Genomic DNA, 26,985 nt, shown 5'->3' with positions numbered 1-26,985 from the left:
GAACATTTTTAAAGGGAACCTGTCAGGTGCAATATACACCCAGACCTACGAGCATATCTGTGTGCATATTGCTAATCCCTACGTAACCGTCCCTGTATCTAGTAGCATACATAAAGAGATCTTTAGAAAAAGTATTTCTAAACATCCTTTATGATATGCTAATGAGGCCAGCAACTAATCGCAAGAGGGTCATTTTCCCCAAATAGTCCGCCCTTTTAGCATGTTAGCACACCCACAGGGGCGTACTAACATGTTATTCAATGTCCATTGCCCAGCATCATCGGTGGTGAAATGCGAACCTGTGGCCGTTGTCCCCACATCTCAGATGCTGGGTTAGGCTCAGTGCGCATGATCAGAAGTCATCGCACTTCCGGTCATGTGCACTAGACCTCTCTGAAGCTGGGATGCGTACACCCAGCTTCAATGTGCGCATCACTGAAAGTACAGGGACTTCTGATCATGTGCACTTAGCCTAAACCCGGCATCTGAGAAGCGGTGATAACTGACACAGGTACGCGCGTCACCACCGATGAAGCTGGGCAATAGGAATGGAATAGCATGTTAGTATGCCCCTGTGGGTGTGCTAACATGCTAAGATGGTGGGCTAGTCAGGGGATATATCGCCCTTGGACTAGTCCCTGGGCTCATTAGCATATAATAAAGGATCTTTAGAAATTCTTTTTCTATAGATCTCTTTATGTATGTGTAGCACCCTCAGGGCAAGGGGTTAACTTTACTTGTCACTGGGCCGGTGTTGTCGGGTCTGGGATGTCACTGGTTGCCCTGTCCGGCTTCGTGGCCCCGAGGCATACAATAAAGGAGGAGATGATGGTGGAAGATGGAAATAGTTTGTCTTGTGACGCCACCTGTGGTAACGCGGTCAGGGATTAGCCACCGCTGTGGGTGATGTCCTCCGGGGCTGATGGTGTCGCGGCAAGGATGTTTCTGCTCCCCACAGGTGGAGTGGGCCCCGGGGAGAATGATGAGGGCAGTAGTCGTGATTGGCACCAAAGCGCGTGGCGATGGCGACGGCAATAAGAGGCTGAGTCTGCTGCTGCGGTTCCAGGTCATTTTACTCACAGTTCCAATGCAGCCTCGGGGTACTGGTCTCTGCCGTGATGTGCTCCAGCCGAACCCAGATCCTTTGGAGGTCAGTAACAGTCTGGTAGTCCGTGGCATTTAAAGAAAATGGACCCCCATGGCCTAAAGCTACTTGGGGATCCCGGTCCTTGTAGTTCTTTTAGCTTCCATCCCATGTGCAGGTGACACGGGTTCGCAGTGGGGTCGGACCTTTTAATCACAACCCTGGGCCCTATGTGCCACTGTGCTCCAGCAACTAGTGGTGGTCAGAGGGACGTACAATCCCCCTGTCCTGCAGATTCTGGTGATCCAACTTGAAGTCTGTTCCACCCTAGGCCTCTGTACCCTGCTCTGCGCCGGTCCCGAGAGAGCAATGAAGTTCTCCCCTCGGCAACCGTATTAACTCCTCTGTCCCACAGGAGCTACCGAGAAAACCGTCTGCTCCTTTCCTCTCCTAATGGAGAACTCTCTAACTGTTGTGTTGCTCTTAACTCCCCCTGGTGGCCGCTCCTCCCCTGGTTACCTGTCACTTGTGGGTGGAAGCCCTCCATGTTTGGTGACTACCTTAAGAACCGACCCTAGCCCGGTCAACAATGGGGAGGGCAACCTGACTGTGTGTATGAGGTTGTGTGTAGTGAACCCAGTACCAACCTCCTCTGGATCCAGGATAAGTACCGCACCTTAAGTGAGGTGCAGTACCTGTAGCGACTGAAGCCTCAGGGGCGCCACATATCCTACTAGATACAGGGACAGTTAGGCAGGGAATAGCAATATACACACAGAACTGCTTGTGGTTCTGGGTGCAGATTGCATCTGACAGGTTCCCTTTAAGGAGGTTGTGATCCTATATTTTTCTTTTCTGGACTTTATTACCATTTGTCAGTAGTTGGGATTAATACACTTAAAGATAATCAGTCCAACATTATTGAACGGTGAGGCTATTCCCCTATTTTTTCACTTTCACAATTTGGTGCAGATATTTCTGCACCAAATCTGCATTTCTTGGCAGAAAGAAATTAGCATTTTTGCCTCGATTTGCGACTTTTTTGTCACATTTTTCATGCATTTTGGGGTGGAAAAATGCTGTAAAAAACGCTGAAAGAATTGACAAGCTTCACATTTTTTTCTACACCAAATCTGCAATGGAAAAAAAGCAACGTGCACAAAACTTCAGGATTCTCATTGACTTTGCTGCCATAAGGATTCACATGCAGTTTTGGGACAAAACGGCACTCAAAAACAAATGACAAGTGCCTTAAAGGGTAAAATATATCTACTTTGTGACTTTAGGCTCATGCACAAAACCATATTAAGGCTCAATACAACCTACCCGTTTTACAGATCTTAAAAAAGAGAATATGTAAAAAAAAAAATTGAAAAATGGAGAAGAAAGGAAAGAATGAGGGTGATAGTCCTAGAGCTGTTGAGTAAAATCGGCACAAAAAGAAACAGCAGGTGTTTATTAAAATAAATAAGTGCAAGTCAACATTGAAGTTATATGCTCCTCAGGCCAATAGTGTTTAATACAGACACAATGGAGCAGATATATATCGGGAGGGACAAGTGGCAGGAAATGAGTGAGTCAGCGAACACTTCTCATTTTCTGTCCTTTTTTTCTCTTTTTTCTTCGGTTTTATTTATAGACGTTTAAGGGAACCCATTGTATCTCTAATTGTCATTTTGTCACTCATTTCTTCTAAGGCAGGTTATCTCAGTATTGCATTGTGCCTAAGACCAATGTCATGTCCTCAGATTTTGGTTTGACTACAAAATACATCTAATATATAAATCCTACATCAGCTCTGCTACATCTGCAGAGTATTTCTTAAGAACGTCATGCACTTTAAAGTAGCATATTTCCCATCTTGATAAGTAATAAAGCAAGGCCTGAGTTTACCCTCATTCCCCAAAAGTTACTAAACAGCCAACTTTTCATGATTAGTCTATTTAACACATCATTTAACACAATGGTGCTAAATGTAATGTGAACACGAAGTTATGTACTTGGATAATACAGCCGGTAATTCCTCGGGGATTCTGATAATAGGCCCAGAGAGGAACACACTAGATCGATGAGCTAAGGATGAGCAAACGTGTCCAGGTTGAAATCTAACTATGTGTGTGTCTATGTGCGTGTAAGGTTTATTACAGGCTACAGCTGTCAGCAAAATATTCACTGTTCTTCTTTGTGGTGGTGACTGCAGAATAAATGCATCTCAAAAAGCACTGACCTATTTAAACTCCCAAATCTGTAAAGTTTTCTATACATTTTTATGCAGAATTAAATCCCTGCTTTTAAATAGAAACTCCTAAAAATGGCTTTCCCACTGTAATTAATCCTTAGGACTATGGTCTCCAATATACGGTGCTGCCGCTGCTCTTATACTTGAACCCATAGTTTCCTATCACCTACAAAGATAAGGCTTGTGGGCCATTGTATTAGGGACTCCTTGAAGAACTAATAAAAAAAACTACTTTTGCTTCTTAGTACATGGATACCTAACCCCTTCCCTTTTCATATCCACTTCTGTTCTCTCATCAAAAGTCTAATGTAGTTCTCAGCGCTGAGTCACAAGTTTATCTGTATTTTTTTATTGCAGTCTTGTGAATATCCCTTCAAAGGGTAGTTCATAAAGCCCGCTTTACACGCTGCAATGTATCTTACAATGTGTCGGCGGGGTCACGTCGTAAGTGACGCACATCCGGCATCATAAGTTACATTGCAGTGTGTGACAGGTACGTGTGATTGTGATTGAACGGTAAAACGTTCATCGCATACACATCGAACCTGTCTCTGGAATTGCACGTCAGATTGTTCATCGTACTCGGGGTAGCACACATTGCAGTGTGTGACACCCCGGGAATGATGAACAGATTTTACCTACATCCTGCGGCTCCCGGCCCACAATGCGGAAGGAAGGAGGTGGGCGGGATGTTTACGTGCCGCTCAGCTCCGTCCCTCCGCTTTTATTGGCCGGCTGCCGCGTGACGTCGATGTGACGACAAACGTCCCTCCCACTCCAGGAAGTGGACGTTCGCCGCCCACATCGAGGTTGTATGGAAGGTAAGTACGTGTGACGGGGGTTAATCGTTTGTGCGGCATGTTCAACAAATTGAACGTGCCACACATACGATGGGGGCGTTGCAAATAGCATACGATATCGTATGCAAAATTGCAACGTGTAAAGTAGGCTTAAGTTAGTATTATTGGCCACATTGATATAATGTTGAGAAGCAAGGCTTCTCTCAAATACCTTGTGTTGGGTATTCTGCCTGTGAGCAGCGCTATTGTGGTCTGCTCATGATGTCCGGTGATGACACGTCAACTTACAGTTGACGTGACATCACATAGGCTGGCCCCAGTCTCCGTGAGTGACTGGGCTGGGGGCAGCATTTCACCACTCATCACAGCCCAGCATCTCCCTGATCTCTCCTTCACTGCAGAGCGCGCAAGCAAAAGCGATGTTGGGCTGTGACAAGCGGTGAAACTCCGCCCCCAGATCAGCTTAGCCACTCAGGGAAACTGGGGCCGGCCTCTGCAATGTCAAGTTATCTGGAATTTGATGTGACATCCCCGGACATCAAAGGTCACGGAGCCCGGGGGTCACGTGATGGAAATGAGAGGACCAAAATAGCGCAACTCACAGGCAGAATTCCCAACACAATGTATTTGAGAGAAGTCTTGTTTCTCAATATTATATTAATGTACCTTGGAAAAGTAAGTAGTGAACCAAGTCTTTAAAGGCTATGTACACACATTGAGTATTTGCAGCAGATTTATCTGTGTTGGCAGGAAAAACGCTGCTTAAAATAAATGTGCTTTTAATGCCTTTTTGAGCATTTTTTTTATGTGTTTTATCTGCGTTTTTTAACATTCATTTAAATGGGTGAAAAACGCTGCAAAAGCACTGAATAACTTAGAAGCTGAACACTTGAAAATAAAAAAACGCTTTGATGTTTTTTGGTACTGTAAAATGCTGATTTTTTTTCTGTAGGAAAAATGCAGCATGTGAACAAACCCCAAAAACAAACCCTAAAAAAGGTCCTATTCTAAGTGGGGATGAGTGGACCCATAGATAGTAATGAGCGAGCATGCTTGGCACCTGTTCAATACTCATTCGAGCATTGGGGTGCTCAGCTACTCGCAAAGCTCAGCAGAGTATCGCGGGTGCTCGGATGTTTCGCCCGTCAAACAACAACCACAATGCACAGGATTGCTTCACTACATGATGTGAGCAGGCACCCCAGGGAGAGCCATTCGCAGTTTCTAAATGGCTCTCAATGAGGTTAAAGCATGTTTTTGGATGTTGTGTGTCAAAAGAAAAAAAAAAACTCCAAAAAAACTGGCTAATCATTGATTTCCATTATGCTTGTTACTCAAGTTGAGCCCTTTCAGAGCATCTGACTTACTTGATTCAAAGACCGAGAACACAGGCATTTTAGTGTTCACCCATCTCTACCCATGGATGTACGAGTTTTCCATGTTCGGCTGAAAATTAGTAAAAAGTTCAGTTTGATACCCGGACTTCACCCTGGGCCCCAAACCCTATATAAGTCAACAGGAACCCGAAATTTTGGTCTGTAAAATGGTCATTGTAAGAGCTAGGGGGCTGCAAAAGGAAGCAAAATGTGGATAGAAAATAAATAACTAATTAAAAAAAACAGAATGGGGTATTCCTATTTTTCATAACCAGCCAGGTAAAGCAGACAGATGTGGGCTGCAGCGATCAGCTGTCAGCTTTGCTTTACTGGTTATCAAAAATAAAAGGGATCCTATGACACTTTTTTAATATAATTAATTATAAATTAATAATTTAAAAAATGGTTTGGTGCCCCTCTATTTTTGATAACCAGTCAAGGTAAAGCAGTCATCTAGGGGCTGGTATTTACAGGCTGTGAAGGCCCATAGTTCTTTGGCCCTTCCCAGTTTAAAAATACCAGCCAGCAACCAAACCAGAAGTGATGCATCCATTAGATGCGTCAATTCTGGCACTTTGCCCGATTCGTCCCAATTGCCCTGGGGTAGTGGCAATCGTGGGTAACATTTTTTGAGTTGATTTCAGCTGTGAATTGACAGATGGCATGAAACCCAAGCGTTAGTAAAGGATAAGCATCTATCAGACACCCCCATAACTAACCCAGTAGTGAAAAATAAAAAAACAAACACACAGGAGAAAATAGTTTACCTGTATATTATTTAAAAAAAAATCCTTGAAGTTCCGACGTAATCTAATTGTGTAATTTCCCATAAAGTCCATGGAATCCTTTGGAACCTCATTTTCAAACGAGGCTCCATAGGTCACTCACGGTCAGCGGCAGGCACAGAATTTTTCCATGAGTATGAGATATTTTGTGCCTTCCATTGACCATGAGTGGCTTATGGAGCCTCGTTCTGAGTATGTGGCTCCATATTATTCGATGAACGTTGTAGGATATTGCACCATTGCTTTACGTCGGAACATCAAGGATTTTTTTAACTAATACATTGGTGAAAAAGAGGGAGTATGGGGGAGTCTTTATTCAAATAAACTATTTATACCTGTGTGGGGTTTTTTTACTTTATTTTACTTTATTTTATTTACCAGATTAGGAATGGGGATATCTGATAGATACCTCTTCATTACTAACCCCTGGGCTTGATGCCAGCTGATTCACAGCTGACATTAACCCCAAAATATTACCTCAATTGCCAGCACACCAGGGCAATTTGGAAGAGCCCTGCAAAGAGCCAGAATTGGCCCATCCAATGGATGGGCCACTTCTGGGGTGGCTGAGGGCTGATATTTTTAGGCTGGTAAGGGCCATATAACCATGGGCCTTCTAAGCCTGAAAATACCATGCTCCAGCAGTCTGCTTTACCTTTGCTGGTTATCAAAAATAGGGGGGATGCATGCCTTTTTTAATTATTTATTTATAAATCAAATAATTTAAAAGGAACCTCTCTATTTTTGATAACCAGCCAAGGTAAAGCAGATAGCTGAGGGCTGCAACCTGCAGCTTTCTACTTTACCTTGGTTGATTATCAAAAATAGGTGGGAGCCCATATAATTTTTTTTTTTTAATTTTGTTCCTAACAGCATGTAGGTATTTGTTCCATGCTCAAAGATTGTTCATTAGCTGCACAGCAGCTTTTTATCAAACTTTATACAGCATCCAAACTCAACCACGGACCTCCATGAAAAGTCCTTGTTCGAGTTTGAGCCCTAGTATGAACCATGAACTTTACCATTGAGGTTCACTCTACCCTAATTCTAAAAATGCTGCTAGAAGTATTCTAACAAATATGTGCCTTGTTAGCGCACTTTTCAGATACCCTGCTTCTACTATGCAGGAGCTGTCCACATAGCACTAGTTCTGAATTGAAAAGATTAGTAGCCTGTCTCTGTATCCCATACTCATAAGGACAGTCTGTTCTCTGTGGACAGCTCCTCCAGTTATAGGGTAAAATGTAAAATAACCCAAAGGCTATGTGCACACGGTGCGTTTTTCTCGGCGTTTTTGCGCGTTTTTCGGGTGCGTTTTTGGCCTCAAAACTGCATGACTTTGCTTCCCCAGCAAAGTCTATGAGTTTTCATTTTTGCTGTCCCCACACAGCGTTTTTTTTCAGCTGCGTTTTTGTGGTGACCACAAAAACGCAGCATGTCAATTATTCCCGCGTTTTTCACTGCGCTTTTCATCCATTGAGTTCAATGGGATGTTGAAAGACGCAATGAGAAACGCAAATAGCTGCGTTTTGGTGCGTTTTGGTGCATTTCTAAGACCAAAAACGCAGCTATAAGCACAGGAGGTGGGTAGTAAAGTGACGTGTACAGGAAGAGGATTCCTTCTGTCAGTATATACAGAAGCGTGAATCCTCCCGGTACCGTCACCGCCGCTTCCATCTCCCGTCCTGGGCATGTATGCTGCCGTGCGGCGCCATGTCTGGGCGGGAGGTGGAAGCGGCTGCAAAAACAAAAGTTAACAGTAGAAAAAAAAAAAAAAGTTATACTCACACTTATGCCCGCTCCCATCTCCTCCCGGTACCGCCGCTCCGGCTGTGTGCAGACTGCCGGGAAACCTCCGATGGATGCAGGACCTGGCGATGGATCACCTGATGCAGTCACCTGACGCATCAGGTGATCGTAAGTATCGCGGTGACGCGGGCGCCCGGCCGGTATCAGCAGATTTGTCAGGAGACTTCATCCCTGATTACCGGCAGCTGCTGCAGCGATCGGACGGGATCAGACTCCCGCCCCATCGCTGCAGGAGCTGCCGGTAATCAGCACATAAGTGAGTATTATTATTTTTTTTTTTTTTGCACTGATGCATCAGCTGATTGTATAATCGGCTTTTATACAATCAGCTGATGTGTGATGTGATTCACATCCTGGAACCTGACACATCATCTGATCGCTTTGCCTTCCAGCAAACCGATCAGATGATATTGGATCCGGATTGGACGGCGCGGGACCCTAACCCAGGATTACTGCGGAGGGGGGTTTATTTCAATAAAGATGGAGTCACTAATTGTGTTGAGTTTTATTTCTAATAAAAATATTTTTCTGTGTGTTGTGTTTTTTTTTTATCTTTACTAGAAATTCATGGTGGCCATGTCTAATATTGGCGTGACACCATGAATTTCGGGCTTAGGGCCAGCTGATAATATACAGCTAGCCCTAACCCCATTATTACCCGGCGAGCCACCCGTCACCAGGGCAGCCGGAAGAGTTGGATACAGCGCCAGAAGATGGCGCTTCTATGAAAGCGCCATTTTCTGGGGTGGCTGCGGGACTGCAATTCACAGCGGGGGTGCCCAGAAAGCATGGGCACCCTGCACTGTGGATTCCAATCCCCAGCTGCCTAGTTGTACCCGGCTGGACTCAAAAATTGGGCGAAGCCCACGTCATTTTTTTTTTAAATTATTTCATGAAATTCATGAAATAATTTAAAAAAAAGGGCTTCCCTATATTTTTGGTTCCCAGCCGGGTACAAATAGGCAGCTGGGGGTTGGGGGCAGCCCGTACCTGCCTGCTGTACCCGGCTAGCATACAAAAATATGGCGAAGCCCATGTCATTTTTTTTTTTTGGGGGGCAAAGAAATCCTGCATACAGTCCTGGAAGGAGGATGCTGAGCCTTGTAGTTCGACAGCTGCTGTCTGCTCTCCTGCATACACTATTGGATCGAGGATGCTGAGCCTTGTAGTTCTGCAGCTGTCTGCTCTTCTGCATACACTAGTGGAGAATGAAGAACACATTGAAGAAGGAAATGACATCAGACCTTTTTTTTTTTTGTTCACTGATAAAAAACGCATAAGGACGCAGTGAGCAAAAACGCAGCAAAACGCAGCAAAAAAACGCACCAAATCGCGGCAAAACGCGTGCGTTTTTTGCCGCGGTTTTTCGACGCAGTTGCGTTTTTGTGCGTTTTTAGCGGCCAAAAACGCACAAAAACGCAGCGTCAAAAAAACGCAGCGTGTGCACATAGCCTTAGTTTACAAAAGGATCACTTCTTATTTCAGTATTTTATATTAACTCAAGAGTAACTAACCTTTTTGCAGGTACTGAGCCACTTTCAAATATGATGTTCAGCTACACTGAAAATCTATTATTTATTATGACCAAATAGTATTGCTGCTATTATAGTGCTACCTGCCAGGTATATGGTTTTGAATTTGATACCTACTTCTAGTAATGATATGACCTTTCTAGTCCCAGTAGAAAACTGTAGAATTAGGAACTGCCAAAATGTGGCAAGTCACATGGAGAAGGTGTGTGATAAATGGTATGATATATATATATAAAGTACATTCAGTACATATGGTAATAGTTGGGGCAGAGAAGAGCTGGAGCAGGTGACAGCCTAATGGGGCATGATTAATGGCTGTAATATATAAGCAATGCTCTGCATTAAAATTTCTTTGCACAACCAACTGGACTCTGTGACTAAGTATTTATAAAATCTGGATAAAGCAATAAATGGGATTCAAAAATACCCTGGAACCAATCAGCGCAGGTGAAATAAAGAAGACAACGAGTGAAGGACTCTTGTATTTAGGAAATAGGAAATAGATTTCACAAATAAGACATCAAAGATTCAATGGGAATGCGGGTGACAGCTCAGGTACCAGTAAAGTAAATGACTGTCTATCTTGTAGCTGTCATACAAACTTTAGGGACTGAATATGATGGGGAACATTCTTATACCTTTACCTTGGCCACCTTCTGCTGCCTTCAGACATGGTTTTTACTACTCTGCAAGGCAAAATTCAGAATAGCAGAAAACTATTTTCATAATATTGCAGCTGACTAAAAAAAGGCTGAATTTTATCAGTGAGATTTTTTGGTCTTTCCATAACTAGATATAAACCATGTTACCGGGGTGTCATGAAGGAAACCACGTAAAGGTCATAAGAGTCTTGTTATGGTCATCATTTCTGTCATATCCAGCATGTTATATTCGGAAAGATAGAAAGATAGACAGACAGACAGACAGACAGACAGACAGATAGATAGATAGATAGATAGATAGACATATAGATAGACAGACAGACAGACAGATAGATAGATAGATAGATAGATAGATAAATCTGTGATAAAAATATAGATACAGTGGGAAAAATAAGTATTTGATACACTGCCGATTTTGAAAGTTTCCCCACCTACAAAGAATGGAGAGGTCTGTATTTTTTAACATAGATTCAACTGTGGCAGAGAGAATCCATCCAAAATATCCAGAAAATGACATTGTACAATCTTTAAATAATTAATTTACATTTTATTGCATTAAATAAGTATTTGATCACCTACCAGCCAACAAGAATTCTGGCTCATGCCTGTATTAATTGCACCTGTTTGAACTCATTACCTGCCTAAAAAACCCCTGTCCACACACACACAATCAATCACACTCAAACATTTCCACCATGTAGACCTGACACCATTCCACCAATTGCAGACCTGCACATGGGTGGGATAATAATAATAATAATCTTTATTTCTATAGCGCCAACATATTCCGCAGCGCTTTACAAATCAGGAGGAACCTATACAAACAAGTTACAATTATAGAAAATACAATTCCACCAATTGTAGACCTGCACATGGCTGGGATGGACTATTTGACAATAGACAAGCAGCTTGGTGAGAAGGCAACAACTATTGGCGCAATTATTAGAAAATAGAAGAAACACAGCCAAGATGACAGCCAAACTTGGTCTAGAGCTCCATGCAAGATCTTGCCTCGTGGGGTAAGGATGAGTCTGAGAAAGGTCAGGAATTATCCCAGAACTACACAAGTGGACCTAGTCAATGACCTGAAGAGAGCTGGGACGAAAGTCTTAAAGATTACTGTTAGTAGCTAAATATGCCATCATGGATTAAAATCCTGAAGAGCAAGCAATGTCCCCCTGCTCACACCAGCACATGTCCAGGTCCATTTTAAGTTCGTCATCTAGATGGTCCAAAGGATGCATGGGAGAAGGTCATGTGGCCAGATGAAACCAAAAAGAACTTTTTGGTATCAACTCCACTTGTCATATTTGGAGGAAGATTAATGAGTACAACCCCAAGAACACCGTCCCATCTGTGAAGCATGGGGGTGGAAATATCCTACTTTACGGGTACTTTTCTGCAAAGGGGACAGGACAACTTAATTGTCTTGAAGGGAAGATGGATGGTGTCATGTATAGCGAAATTTTGGACAACAACCTCCTTTCCTCATCAAGATCATTGAAGGTGGGTCATGGCTGGGTCTTCCAGCATGACAATGACCCAAAACCCACAGCCAAAACAACTAAAGAGTGGCTCCATAAGAAGCATTTCAAGGTCCTTGAGTGGAATAGCCAGTCTTCAGACCTAAACCTAACAAAAAATCTTTGGAGGGAGGTGAAACTCAATGTTGCCCAGCGACAGCCCCGAAACCTGAAAGATCTGGAGAAGATCTGTATGGAGGAGTGGGCCAACATCCCTGCAAACTTTTGTGGAAATGTCATTATGAATTACAGGAAACATCTAACCTCTGTAACTGCAAACAAAGCTTTCTGTACCAAATACTAAGTTCTGTTTTTGCATAGTATCAAATACTTATTTTATGCAATAAAATGCAAATTAATTATTTAAAAATCATACAATCTGATTTTCTATATTTTTTTTTATTCTGTCTGTCACAGTTGAAGTGTACCTATAATAAAAATTACAGATATCTCCATTCTTTGTAGGTGGGAAAACTTCAGCAGTGTATCAAATACTTATGTTCCCAACTGTAGATGACAGATAGATACTGTAGATAGATGGATAGATAAATCTCTGATAGATAGATAGATAGGTAGACAGATACTGTAGATAGATAGATAGAAAAATCTGTTAATGATGGATACGGTAGATAGATGAATACATAAATCTACATAGATAGATATATAGATTGATAGATAGATACTGTAGATAGATGGTTAGATATATTAGGTATAGATAGATAGATTGATAGATAGATACATGGATAGATACATGGATAGATAGATAGATAATATATATGTGACGCCCTGGCAAAACCAGGTAGTCACAAATAGGCCCCTGCATAACACCTTCCCTCATTAGGAAACACACAGCCAACCAAGAAAATCCTAATCACCCCCCTTAGGGACAGACAGACACACCAGTGGGCGTGACCAGGCGATCGGGACACGCCCACCCAGGGGTTTAGACGACCCAGGGCGGGAAAAAGAGCAGTTAAGCTTTAGAGTTCAGTTTGGAGAGGAGTGTGGGCTGGAGCTAAGGGTAGCTCCAGCAGTGAAGTTCAAGTTGAACGGTACCAGGGTAGGAACCCCTGGTGCCTTGGCTAGGAGGCAAACGGTGGTTTCCGTCAGCAGGAGATGGGAAGACGGCTCGGCGGAACCGGAGTGGTCCAGGCCAGGGTTGTAGCCCACTGGTACAGACACGGGGAACCGACCCGGAAACCATAGCACAAAGGGGAGTACTCGGACCCTGAATCCAGGAACCAGAAACAAGTGGAACTGGTTAATTCACCGATTGAGGCCAGGACTAGAGGTCCTGTCCCACCCAAAGTCCTTCATAGAAGACAACAACCCACCGATTAGGGATAAGAGATCACCGCCAGGGCTCATAGATCCCACGTGCCAGCGTCTGCGGACACGGCTCCTTAGGCCACATCCAGCTGGGAGCAGACTCCTGAGTTTTATACTGGGAAAGTCCACCTTACACAACAGTGCAAGAAAAGGATAGAGACCACCAGCCGGGTGGGGGATCCTGAACGCAACCGGCCGCAGCACCGGCCGCCACCACCTTGGTTTACCAGAGAGTTGTGTGTTTTACTAACAGTGAGTACACCAGCACCCCCTGTGGTCATCATCTCCCCTGCACCAGAGCCATAGGGTCCTGGGGCCACCATCACTGCCCACGGAGGGGTTAATAACTTGCTGCACAACATCTCACCCGGGTGCCCCGTAAGAGCAGCGGTGGTGTCCCACCTCACCACACACCGTGGGTGGCGTCACAAACTTACTACGGCCTAGCCCGTACATCTACGTCCCCCCATTTATTCGGCTTGTCCGCGAGACCCCCCTGGGTCCGGAGACCCTTGAGCCACCACACCTGAAGGTCCGGGCCCGATCAGCGACCAGCTGCTGGCACGGGGGCGGCACATATAGATAGATAGATAATATATAGATAGATAGATAGATAGATAAATAGATAATATATAGATAGATAATGGATAGATAGATGGTTAGATATATTAGGGATAGATAGATAGATAGATAGATAGATAGATAGATAGAGGGACAGATAGATAGATAGATAGATAGATAGATAGAGGGATAGATAGAGGGATAGATAGATAGATAGATAGATAGATAGATAGATAGATAGATAGATAGATAGATAGATAGATAGATACATAGATAGATAGATTGAGGGATAGATAGATAGATAGATAGATAGATAGATAGAGATAGATAGATAGATAGATAGATAATGGATAGATAGATAGATAGATTGAGGGATAGATAGATAGATAGAATCATAGATAGATAGATAGATAGATAGATAGATAGATAGATAATAGATAGTATTGAATGTTGTATTAATTTTGTGTCCAGTTCTTCCAGTTCTTTCACAATTTATTTGGATCCTAACAGCAGTTTCCTTTGCTGTGCCCCCAAACAGACCTTCATTCTTTCTTTGGTCTCTTTCCTTGGGTAGATCATGAACACTGAAATTATAATATAAATAGATGTCCTTTCTATATCTTCAGGGCAGAAAATCCACACTATTGATATCTTTATTTTCTGTAACTTACACAAATTGCCTTTATTCTTCCCGTCCAAAGGAGCAGTGTGACCACACGTGTCCTATTTAATGCCTGACTCCTCGGCAGGCTTGTGTGCGGTAAACTCGGTGTCATCTGGCACAATGTTGAAAATAAATGCGCAGACAGCTCCAAAACTGTGTCACTAAATGGCAGATAGAGGACTAGAAAATTCACACAGCGACTGTGCTCAAACTATTTTTACAACAATGGAACACAGCACTTGCATTTTTCTATACAATGGCTAGTTTACTGTTAGATTTCCTTGGGGAATTGATTTTTTTTATTTTTTTCAAACAGAGAAAATATGGTGTGTTAAATTTGTGACCTGAAACAAGGTAGAAAAAAAAGGAAAAAGAAAAACTTACTCTGTGGGGAATGTTTAGCAACACCCATTTCATTTATCTAGATGCTGTTCTTTCAGATCTATCACCATATAAAACAGTTATGTCTCAGGATGGTGTTTCTTGGCGATACATCAGTCTTACCCTTAGTGTTCCCTGAGGAGGCACAAATCCTGCTGTGATTTTAGTGAATTGCAGAACAGAGATTTTTGCATCATTCTACATGGGGGAACGGTTAATTACAAGCAGTGCCCTAATTATCAACCTGTAATTGTATCTGAACCTACTGGATGATGAAGTTGAAGGCTAATAAGGAGATCCGCGCCTGCTGCCTTTATTATTTATTTCCTGTGAATATATAATATATATATATATATATATATATATATATATATGTTCTCTTTTGAAATCACAATATTATAGAAAACGTTGATTCTGTTTGTACATTGCTTCGTATTTATGGAAGAACACTAGGTTCCCATCCTCAGCACTACACTAAGTAACAAAAGCAAAGCCTAAGAAGACCATCTGGATTGGAAACTGGCTTTCTGACAGCACAGACAGTTGTTAGTGAAAATACAGTGTGTTCCTACAAGCTGTCTGCTATTACAATAGCTTCCCATTCAATTCCTTCTATTCAGGAAACAGGAAATGAGTGTGATGTCTTCTATAGACCTGAATTAAGACACATTGAGAGAACGGGATGAAAAGAATTGGGTGTTTTTTATTAGAAGGAATGAGTTCATAAATTCTAATTTGCATTTTAATAATCTGACACCTGTAGCGTTACACCACATCTTATGTTTTCAAACCCAAGGGACTTCCACCCCAGGGGTTTACATGCTGCGATGCTTTTAGGGGTACATCCACTGCTGTAATGAAGTGTTTTAATGTGCAGCACAGTATATGATCAGAGCATTGCAAAGACTGAAGCAATTAATTTCATGTAGCGGGTACTTGGCTTAGAAATACAAAAGGGCACAACAAATCATGATTAAAAAGCTTTTACACTGGGCTATATATAATAATACTGAACTAATGGGTAACCAATAGTGATGAGCAAACACTGCCATGCTCTGGTGCTCGGTACTCGTAACAAGTAGAGATGGGCGAGCACTAAAATGCTCGGGTGCTCGGTACACGTAACAAGTAGTGGTAAGCGAGCACTAAAATACTCGGGTGCTCGGTACTCGTAACAAGTAGAGATGGGCGAGCACTAAAATGGTCAGGGGCTCAGTACTCATAACAAGTACAGATGGACGAGCACTAAAATACTCGAGTGCTCGGTACTTGTAACAAGTAGTGATGGGCGAGCACTAAAATGGTCAGGTGCTCGGTACTCATAACAAACAGTGATGGATGAGCACTAAAATGGTCAGATGCTCTGGTCCTTGTAACAAGTAGTCATGGGCGAGAACTAAAATGCTCGGTACTCATAACAAGTGGAGATAGGCGAGCACTAAAATCCTCAAGTTCTCAGTACTCATAACAAGTGGTGAATAGGCGAGCACTAAGATGCTTGGGTGCTTGGTACACGTAGCAAGTAGTGATGGGTGAGCACTAAAATTGTCAGGTGCTCAGTACTCATAACAAGTGGTGATGAGCGAGCACTAAAATGCTCAGGAGCTCATTACTTGTAACAAGTAGACATGGGTGAGCACTAAAATGCTCTGGTGCTCGGTACTCATAACAAGTAGTGATGGGCAAGCAGTAAAATGTTTGTGTGCTCATTTCTCAGAAATAGTGATGGGCAAGCAGTAAAATGTTTGTGTGCTCATTTCTCATAAATAGTGATGGGCAAGCACTAACATTTTTGGTACTCATAACAAATAGTGATGGGCAAGCACTAAACTACTCGAGTGTTCTTTACTTGTAACAAGTAGTGATGGGCAAATACTAAAATGCTCCAGTGTTTTTTACTTGTAACAAGTAGAGATAGCCAAGCTTTAAAATGCTCAGATGCTCGGTACTCGTAACAAGTAGTGGTGGGTGAGCACTAAAATGCTCAGGTGCTCGGTACTAATAACAAGTAGAGATGGATGAGCACTATGCTCAGGTTCTCAGTACTCATAACAAGTTGTGAAGGGTGAGCACTAAAATGCTCGGGTGCTTGGTACTCATAATAAGTAGTGATGGCTGAGCACTAAAATACTCGGGTGCTTTGAACTCATAATAAGTAGTGATGGCCGAGCACTAAAATGCTCAGGTGCTTGTCACTTGTAACAAGTAGTGATGGGCAAGCACTAAAATGCTCAGGAGTTCAGTACTCGTAACAAGTAGAGATAGCTAAGCACTGAAATGCTCTGATGCAGGTCAGATGCTCTGAAAGGGCTCAACTTGAGTAACAATTATTATGGAAGTCAATGATTGGGCAGTTCGGCTCTCCGCACAGATACAGCCAGCCATATATAGTATTAATGATGGGGGGTTGGTTTTTTTTCTTGACACACTACATCCAAAAATGTTTTTTTAGAAGCATTCAGAGACTGCAAATGGCTCACACTGGGGTGCCAACTCCCATCATTCAGTGAAGGGAGCCAGATCTTTGTGTTTTTGTTTCACAGAGGACAGATCCGAGCTACTGCGTTGCTCGGCCAAGCACAACGAGTACACAAACACCTTGATCCTTGATTGAGTATTGAGCAGTGATGAGCTTGCTTGCTCATCATTAGTAACGAGTAGTCGGTCACTTGGACGGGGTTGACTCATGTACTGAGTATAACGGAAGTCACCGGGAAACTCTTCCTGAAAAATGCTCGAGTTCCCCATTAACTTCCATTATACTCAGGTACTCGAGTCAACCTCATCCAAGCGTCCGACTGCTCATTACGAGTACCGAGCACCTGAGCATGGTAGTCTCGCTCATCACTTTTAACCAACTAAACTACTCAAAAACTTGGTTGTGGAATAGCACACAGCAAATTATCTCAAGGGAAATCTCACCTTTAATGGATAATCAGCAGCAGGAAGAACTTACTGTCCATTTACACTGTACAATTATCATGAATGAGTGTTCCTAGGATCAGCCAATACCATGCGTTCTGAAGAAAGGGATTTATGCCTCGCTCCCACCACCTAAATCCCTTTCTTCAGAACGCATGCTATCGTCTAATCCGGGGAGCTGCAGCTAACCACCACTATTTCGGCTATTATAGTGGTTGTGACTGGCACAACCACTATAGGTGAGTACACTTTTTTTCCTCCTAAAGGTTGTTATCAGTTAAGACCCCATTGCGCTTTCTCTTCTGCAGTCTATCATTATAGGATCACTCAATGAAAGAGCAAAACTTTTCTGTGTCAGGCATAATAATCTTTTGGGCTGCACAAAAGATCATCATTCTCAGCAGCTCACCGTCATGTGTAAACAGGACCTACGCTGCTGAAAACAATGAAAGTCTGTGAGTCTATATCTATTACAGATTCAGGTCTGCCTGTGTACTCAGACGAATAAATGACTGCTGATTAGCAGTGCCCTAAATTGACCCGTGTACAGATAGTCTTCCACTACGTGCGGGCGTTGCAGATGCACTGCGGCCAGGGTGAGCCCGTGATACAGCTGAAACAATGACATGTAGAGATTGCCTTGATTTTTAAATAGACTGCTACTAGAAACATATTCATTATTAATGACCTCTTAGTTAACTGCTGTTTATCTGCATTACTATGAGGCAATTAATCTGCCTTTAGCTGTAGTCAGTTTCAAGAGCATCCACAATGTGTGAACTCGGCCTAAACATAGAACGCTTCAACCTAAAGAGTTACAGGCAGCTTTACACCATGTACTTCATCTGTAGCTCCCCCTGAATGTAAAGTATATGTGGCATGTTTGTTCTGACTCTAAAACTGTCATTAAAGGGAGAGAGTTAAAACGGGTATACATTTACTTACTAGTCAATGGAGTGATCTCGGAAAAAACCCTCCTAACTTGAAGTCAGCTGAGACAGTGATCGGTCAGAAATCAATTTTTTTCTCCATCATTCCTTTTTCTGCTGTACTTACTACAGAAATAGTATTACATTCCAACCATTCACCGCTCCAGGTGATTGCCAAGTATTACTCTATGTACATACATGGTGGAGACCTTCTAATCAACTAAAACGTTATGGGGAGAAGCCGGCCAGGAGTGTTGTTAGGCTAGTCTTTCTCTCCCTGTAGTCCCTGGCCAGCACCCCAAACTGAAGTCTGGCATTTCAGGGAAAAACGCACCAATTGCATAGCCAGGTTCTGATTAATCCTGCTCAATTTCCTTGAGTGACAGGTCTCTCTTTCTATACACAAACACTGAGTAGTAGAGAACGGGTAATTTTCACACCGCGCCAGTGACCACTTTCACTTTTTGGACCTGCCAAAGACAGAGCAGCTTCCTAAGGACAAGCGAGAAAAAAAACTTGGCAGGGAGTTTGCCACTTCTGAGAAAGCCTGTGAAATCCTCTTGTGTCAATGCATAAGACTGTTTCAGTACAGAAGGAGCAGAGCCACAACAACACAACCAAGCAAAACTGCAAAGACTTCTCTACAGGTGTCAGCAAATTTCAAGCAGCTGTGTATCTGGTCCAGCCAGGAGCTGCCGAGGCCAGATGAGTGCCCTGATGTGGACCTTTCACTCCAAGGTAGCAGATGGGGAGAAACTAACAGAAAACCTACAGTCATGGCCAAAAGTTTTGAGAATGCTACAAATATTAATTTTTACAAAGTCTACTGCTTAAGTTTTTCTAATGGCAATTTGCATATACTCCAGAATGTCATAAAGAGTGATCAGCTTAACAGCAATTACTTGCAAAGTCAATATTGGCTAAGAAAATGAACTTTAACCCCCAAAACACATTTCAACATCATTGCATTCCTGCCTTAAAAGGAGCAGCTAACATTGTTTAAGTGATTGTTCCATTAACACAGGTGTGGGTGTTGATGAGGACAGGGCTGGCAATCTATCAGTCATGATTAAGTAAGAATGACACCACTGGACACTTTAAAAGGAGGCTGGTACTTGGTATCATTGTTTCTCTTCAGTTAACCATGGTTATCTCTAAAGAAACACGTGCAGCCATCATTGCTCTGCACAAAAATGGCCTAACAGGGAAAAGTATCGCATCTACAAAGATTGCACCTCAGTCAACAATCTATCGCATCATCAAGAACTTCAAGGAGAGAGCTTCAATTGTTGCCAAAAAGGCTCCAGGGCACCCAAGAAGGACCAGCAAACGCCAGGACCGTATCTTAAAACTGTTTCAGCTGCGGGATCGGACTACCAGCAGTGCCAAGCTAGCTCAGCAATTGCAGCAGGCTGGTGTGAGTGCTTCTGCACGCACTGTGAGGCGGAGACTGCTTGAGCAAGGCCTGGTTTCAAGGAGGGCAGCAAAGAAGCCACTTCTCTCCAGAAAAAACATCAGGGACTGACTGATATTCTGCAAAAGGTACAGGGAGTGGACTGCTGAGGACTGTGGTAAAGTCATTTTCTCAGATGAATCCCCTTTTCGATTGTTTGGGACATCTGGAAAACAGCTTATTAGGAGAAGAAGAGGTGAGCGCTACCACCAGTCTTGTCTCATGCCAACTGTTAAGCATCCTGAAACGATTCATGTGTGGGGTTGCTTCTCAGCCAAGGGAATCGGCTCACTCACAGTCTTGCCTAAAAACACAGCCATAAATAAAGAATGGTACCAAAATGTCCTCCAAGAGCAACGTCTCCCAACTGTCCAAGAGCAGTTTGGCGCAGAAAAATGCCTTTTCCAGCATGATGGAGCACCTTGCCATAAAGGAAAGGTGATCACTAAATGGCTCATGGAACAAAACATAGAGATTTTGGGTCCATGGCCTGGAAACTCCCCAGATCTTAATCCCATTGAGAACTTGTGGGCAATCATCAAGAGACGGGTGGACAAACAAAAACCAACAAATTCTGGCAAAATGCAAGCATTGCTTATGCAAGAATGGACAGCTATCAGTCAGGGTTTGGTCCAGAAGTTGATTGACAGCATGCCAGGGAGAATTGCAGAGGTCCTGAAGAAGAAGGGTCAACACTGCAAATATTGACTTGCTGCATTAACTCATTCTAACTGTCAATATAACCTTTTGGTACTCATAATATGATTGCAATTATATTTCTGTATGTGATGTAAACATCAGACAAACACAATTAAAAACCAGAGGGCAACAGATCATGTGAAAATATAATTTTGATGTCATTCTCAAAACTTTTGGCCATGACTGTAGAGAAGATTTATTCAATCTGGAGGAAGGTTGGCATCCCCTATACACATCTTATTGTCAGTGAATGCCACTAGTTTGAATGACTTCTATGCTTTGCACAATTAAAGGGAACTTTCAGCTGGTGTTATGCTACCTCATTTGAGAACATGATGTAGGCAAAGAGACCCTGAATCCAATGCTGTATCACTTATATTACTCAGTCCAGCGGTTCTGACTCAATCACAGTTTTTAGATTTAACAATGCAGCAGAGCTGAGTAACCTGTCCCCACCCACACCAAACTTTCTACGTACAATGTCTGCAGACTATGAGCTGCTTATCAGAGGAGGGGGTATTTCGGACTAGAGCTCACATACTGCTGAAGATGATGTTTTCCAGCAATGATTATCTCCTGGTGCAACAACAAATATTGCAAGTTAACAACACCATGGAGCTTCATAAATGATGCATGGCTATAATCTGTATGTTAACCCTTACTGCATGCTGTCCTCAAATTACATAGAAAAAAACCTGCTGACAGATCCCCTTTAACGCCATATTTCCCTCTTATTAGCCCACTGTATGGTAAGTTCACACATCCGTTTACTCCACATCCAAGAAAAACAATTAGTTTACCAGAGTTTGATCAGACTTTGAGCGGCATCAGTTTTTCTTGGACATGGAGATAAAAAAAGGTTCTCCACATTCTCCATTCTGTCTGTCTGTTAAAATTGACCCGCACTTGGATGTTATTTCATTGTGGTCCGATTTCTTTTCACAGTTCCCTTGTTTTAAAATGACGATTTTGAGCCGACACTTGGATCAAAATCGGACATATCTTGACTATTTCCTCACAACCTCATAGAATATCATAGGTGAAAACCATGAGTAGAAATCCGCCGAGAAATTCAGTCGTGTACATGAGGCATGAGAGGGATTTTTTGGTAAAGATGAGCGGACCTGTGGCAGTTCGGGTTCTGTGAGTCCAGACAAACTTTTTTTAAAGTTTGAGTCTGGACCCGGACTTGACCTGAGCTTCATTTAAAGTCACTTTATGACAGTTTGGGTCTCTCCTCACATACAGCCAGCCATAAACAGATCACTTTTGCATTTATTTATTTATTTTTTGCACACTACATTCGATCACTCTGTTGTTTTCCCTAGTGAGAGCCATTCAAACACTGCAAGCGGCTCGCACTGGGTGAGTACTGAGTGTACCCAAGCACAACGATACTCGCATGAATGGTTTCCTCACGTAAAGCACCCAAACTCTGTCATCTTGGAAAAGTCTATGTCCGTACTGAACACTGAACTTCAGATTTGCTCATCTGTAATTCTTGGCCCTAAAAGCTTTATTAAGCCCTCTAGCCACTTCCTAAATAAAAGCACCAAACGCCTCTCTCATAGATAAACGAGCTGTCATATGTAATCACATCCATCTGTAAAGCCCATAAAAACAGAAGGTCAGTAACACTGCCATGTGCATGGAGGCTGTGACAGAAAATGTGCTTTCCCATTTTATTCCGGTTGGGTTTACGTAGGTAAAATACTTTGATAAATCTCAACCAAAGCCAGGATAATTGGCTAATTGGGAGAGATTGATCATTCTAAATCTGACTCATGTACATAGAGAATGAAAAAAGCCCATGGAGATCAGAAACAGCTCAGTGGCATCTGTGTGATGCGGGATGTTGCACAAAGCTGGATTCAGTGCAGACCTTTCATGTTACCTCTGTCATCAGACATCTTTTCATGTCCCATTTTAGCAGAGAGCAAACAATATGCAATATAAATGATATAGTAGTATCTCGGCTACATTTATGCACTCAGATCCAAAAGTCCTAAGTTGTGAGTGCTCCTCCTGGTATTTGATGACTACCTTCTCTGACCTACACCTGCAAGGATCAACATTTACACGTCTTGACAAGTGAAACTGTCATATTTCTTTAAAGAGGACTAACATGGTCTATCCAACCTGCCAAGGATATGGCTTATGCGTTTTCTCTACTTCAACCTATCAATTCAGTATTCCACTACACAGCGAGATGTTTTGGTCAGTGAACACTAAAGGCTTAGCCTGCTTGCTGTTGAGTCCCATGTTTTTTTTACATAAGGAATAAGGGAGATGCTAAAACGTGAGTTTCTTGTTATCGAGAGTGAAACTTTATTTCTAGATAAAAAATAATAATCTTACATGTAGTTGGTGGGAAGCATTATGAACCCTTTATTGCGTATGGGATTTATGATCAAGGTCTCACCTACAAGTATCCCTGAGCGACAGCGGGAGAATTACTGAAACGCACACGAAATCTTACGAATGACTCTACTGCCATCTAGTGACCATTTCTTTAAAATTAGTTTTAAAACAGCATGAAAATTGCGCCCTTACAACCTATGTTACCTTCACTTCTGCGGAGACGACCTTCGATTTTAATCCTCCTAATTTTATTGAACCTAAATGAATTAATTCATTATGACATGTAAAGGTCCCCTTATAAATAAATTATAAAGCCCCTTCAGGAGTGAGGTTGTATATAAACCACAAAGAGATCTGATTCTTCTTCCCTATAATCAGCTAGTTTTCATGAAAGCAGATTCTTATTATGCATTATCCATATTTTAAGTGAATTGTAAAGGATTCTTACCCCAGTTTTATGCAATCAGCGCTGTACCACCCAAAGAGACTTGATGCGGTGTCTCAGCCCACTCCTCAGGGAACGAAGCCTGACAGTATTTTAGGAATATTTAATGAATCGCTGAGGACACATGTACTCAATTATGTTATAAATGCATGAGCAGCTGGTCATTGGCAAAATGACTTGATTAAAAGAAGTTAAAGTATTTTAGAACAATGTATTCTGCTCAAACAAGAGTTGATTTGCTGCATTTGCAATGGTAATAAAATAGTATACAGCATCTGTCTTCAAATGTTTCCATTTTGCTTGTATATTGTGTATCGGGATAAAATAACATACAATACAACCTAAGAAAATGTGTGGAATAAGTGTATAGTATAGTGTATCTGCAGGCTCTGCTGCCACCTATGGGTAGCCACGCTGAAAGCCAATCTTCAATCATAAACCTGTTAACTATCTGTAATGTACATTTTCGTTACCGGTTGCTGAGGGCAATATGGCGCCGAGCTCTCTTTGTACACGGTAGATGCTAGCTGCGTCACATAGTAAGCATCTGTCTCTAACAGCAGCGTCCAGAACTAGGTGTTATCTATATGTCACTGTCAATGACGTGCCCAGCTCTCAATAACCCCCTGTGACTGGATCGTGGAGAGCAGATAGGTTACAATGGTAACGGTTACAATGGTAATGGTACAATCTGTGAAGCTCAGCCAGAGCATGGACTTCCTAGGAGGACCGCAATGATGCTGTGTGCTGAGATACTACATAGTATAAGTGATCGAATGATTGCAGGTTCAAGTCACTTGAGGGGACTAAAAATCAAGAAATGTTTTAAAAGTTTAAAGCACCTTCCATTTCCCCAATCAAAAATAAAAAGATATAAAATGGAAAAAAACAAAACATATTTTGTAGTGCTGTGTTTAAAAAAGTCTGATGAAAATATAATAGGAGTTAAAATGTATGTTGAAGGGAATCAGATTTTTTTTCAGTGAGCAGATTTTTGCTACCTCATCTGAGAGCAGCAAAATGTAGGCAAAGATATCCTGAATCTAACAATGTATTACTTGGTTTACTGAGTGCAACCATTCTCACACAATCTGAATTTTTAGATTTAGGCTATGTGCGCACGTTGCGTAATTTCATACGTTTACGCTGCATATTGCACTGCAGCGTAAAGGCATGCGTCCATGAAGATTGTGCATAATCCATCCGCACGTTGCGTTTGAGAGAGCAGCGATTTGCATGCTGAAATTTTGATCCAAATCGCTGCGCTCAAAAAAGCAACATGTCACTTATTCCGTGCGCTGTCTATGGGAGAGGCAGCATACAGAGCGCATTAAATTGGCATCTATTCTGCAGATACACTGCATCCATTAAACATTGTTTCTGCAGTGATTTGAAGTGCACATGCACTGCCAAATCGCTGCAGATTTTTCAGCATGGACACTACGAAACGTGCGCACATAGCCTTAGGGGTACTTTACACGTTGCAACATCGCTACCGATATATCGTCGGGGTCACGTCGTTAGTGACGCACATCCGGCGCTGGTAGCGTCATCGCAACGTGTACATCCTAAGTGCGACGATGAACGAGCACAGAAGCGTAAAAAATCGCTGATCTGTGTAACGTCAGTCATTTTAATAATGTCGCTACATCAGAAGATACGATATTGTTTGTCACTCCTGGGGCAGCACACATTGCGACAAACATCTCCTTACCTGCGTCCACTAGCAATGTGGAAGGAAGGAGGTGGGTGGGATGTTATGTCATCTCTGCCTCTCCACTTCTATTGGCCGGCCGCTTAGTGACGTCGCGGTGACGTCGCTGTGGCGCCGAACGCCCCTTCCCCTTGAAGGAGGGATTGTTCAGCGGTCACAGTGACGTCGCCGACCAGGTATGTGCGTGTGAAGCTGCCGTAGCGATTATGTTCGTTTTGGTAGCAATCACAACATGGGGGCGGGTGCTATCGCGCTGGACATCGCTAGCAAATGCTAGCGATGTCGCAATGTGTAAAGTACCCCTTAGTCATGTAGCAGAGGCCCAAGAGCTATCCAACCCACATCAGGCTCTCTATAGCAATTTAGCATTGATAGTGAGGTGTCAATCAGAGGGGGGAATGCTGGGCTGCGGTGCACATGAAATTGCAGTCCAAGCAATAAGAAGTCCTGCTGCTTAAACAAACAAATCAAATAAACAACAGATCAGACTGTGAAAAGACAGGCATCCCTGACTTCTCTGTGCTAACTTCTACAGTATGTTGTCTTCAGCATACATAGTAAAAACCAGCTGACAGATTACCATTAAAGGGTAAAAAGAAAAAAAATCAAAAGCCCAAAATTTCCCTTCTTGTGGTCTCTGCACTTCTATAAAAGAACAAACAATAAAAAGCAATCAAAATGTCATGTTTATCTCAAATTGATATCAGTACAAATGCTAGCTTGGAGTGCAAAACAGACGTCATCACCCAGCTCTGTGGACTGAAAAATAAAAATGTACCAGAAATTGGCAACAGCAATCTATTTTTATTACAAGGTTATGAATTTTAACTAAAATATAAAATACATATACATACACATACTGCATGTATTTACCGTATTTTTCAAATTATGAGACACACTTTTCCTCAAAAAATTTGGGAGGAGAATAAGTGGTGCATCTTATAATGCGAATGTAGCTTACCGGGAGGTGGAGAATGGGTGCTGTGCTGTCTGCGTAGCGTTGTCCTGGCTGCAGTGGGGCTGTGCTGGCTGTGGTGGGGGCTATGTGGAGCAGAGCAGTGTGGCAGGTGAGATGTTCTGTGGGCAGTATGTGCTTCAAATAATAGTGCTCTGAGTCGGCACGTTCACAGATGGAGCTCCCGGCTCAAGATCTCATCTGCGCATGTGCCACCTCCGGCCCATTGATCTCCCAGCAGCGGACTTAAGGAAAATGACGCCCGGAGGTGGCTCGTGTGCAGATAAGATCTCAGCTTGTCATTGAGCCGAGAGCACAATCTGCACATCTCCAGGCACCATTTTTTGAAACCCGCAACGCCAACAGAGCATCTGTGACACCCAACGCATTGCCCTATTCCACACAGCCAGCATGGCACCCGCAGCCAGCACAGCCCCCACCACAGTCAGAACAGCCCCCACCCCAGCACCTGCAGCATTGCCTGACTCCAGCACTGCCTCCTTTGACCCCTGCTCCACCACCTCTGCCACCCCCTTCCGGTAAAACACCACCGGAGTATAAGACAGATCCCTTCTTTTTATTATGTGATTTTCTCTATGCAATGAAAAACAAAGGTCAAAAAACAATAACAGAATTGCGTATTTTTCACCATTTCACCCCCTTGAATTTTTTTTCCTGTTTTCTAGTAAATTATAAGGTCAAATGAATGGTGTCATTCAATGCGTCAACTTGTTACTCAAAAAAGTCTATAAAGGGCTCCAT

The sequence above is a fragment of the Anomaloglossus baeobatrachus genome, chromosome 1 (genome assembly GCF_048569485.1).
Source record: "Anomaloglossus baeobatrachus isolate aAnoBae1 chromosome 1, aAnoBae1.hap1, whole genome shotgun sequence".
In the NCBI taxonomy this organism is placed as follows: Eukaryota; Metazoa; Chordata; class Amphibia; order Anura; family Aromobatidae; genus Anomaloglossus; species Anomaloglossus baeobatrachus.
The sequence above is the reverse complement of the archived record's forward strand: the minus strand, read 5'-3'. Positions refer to the sequence as shown.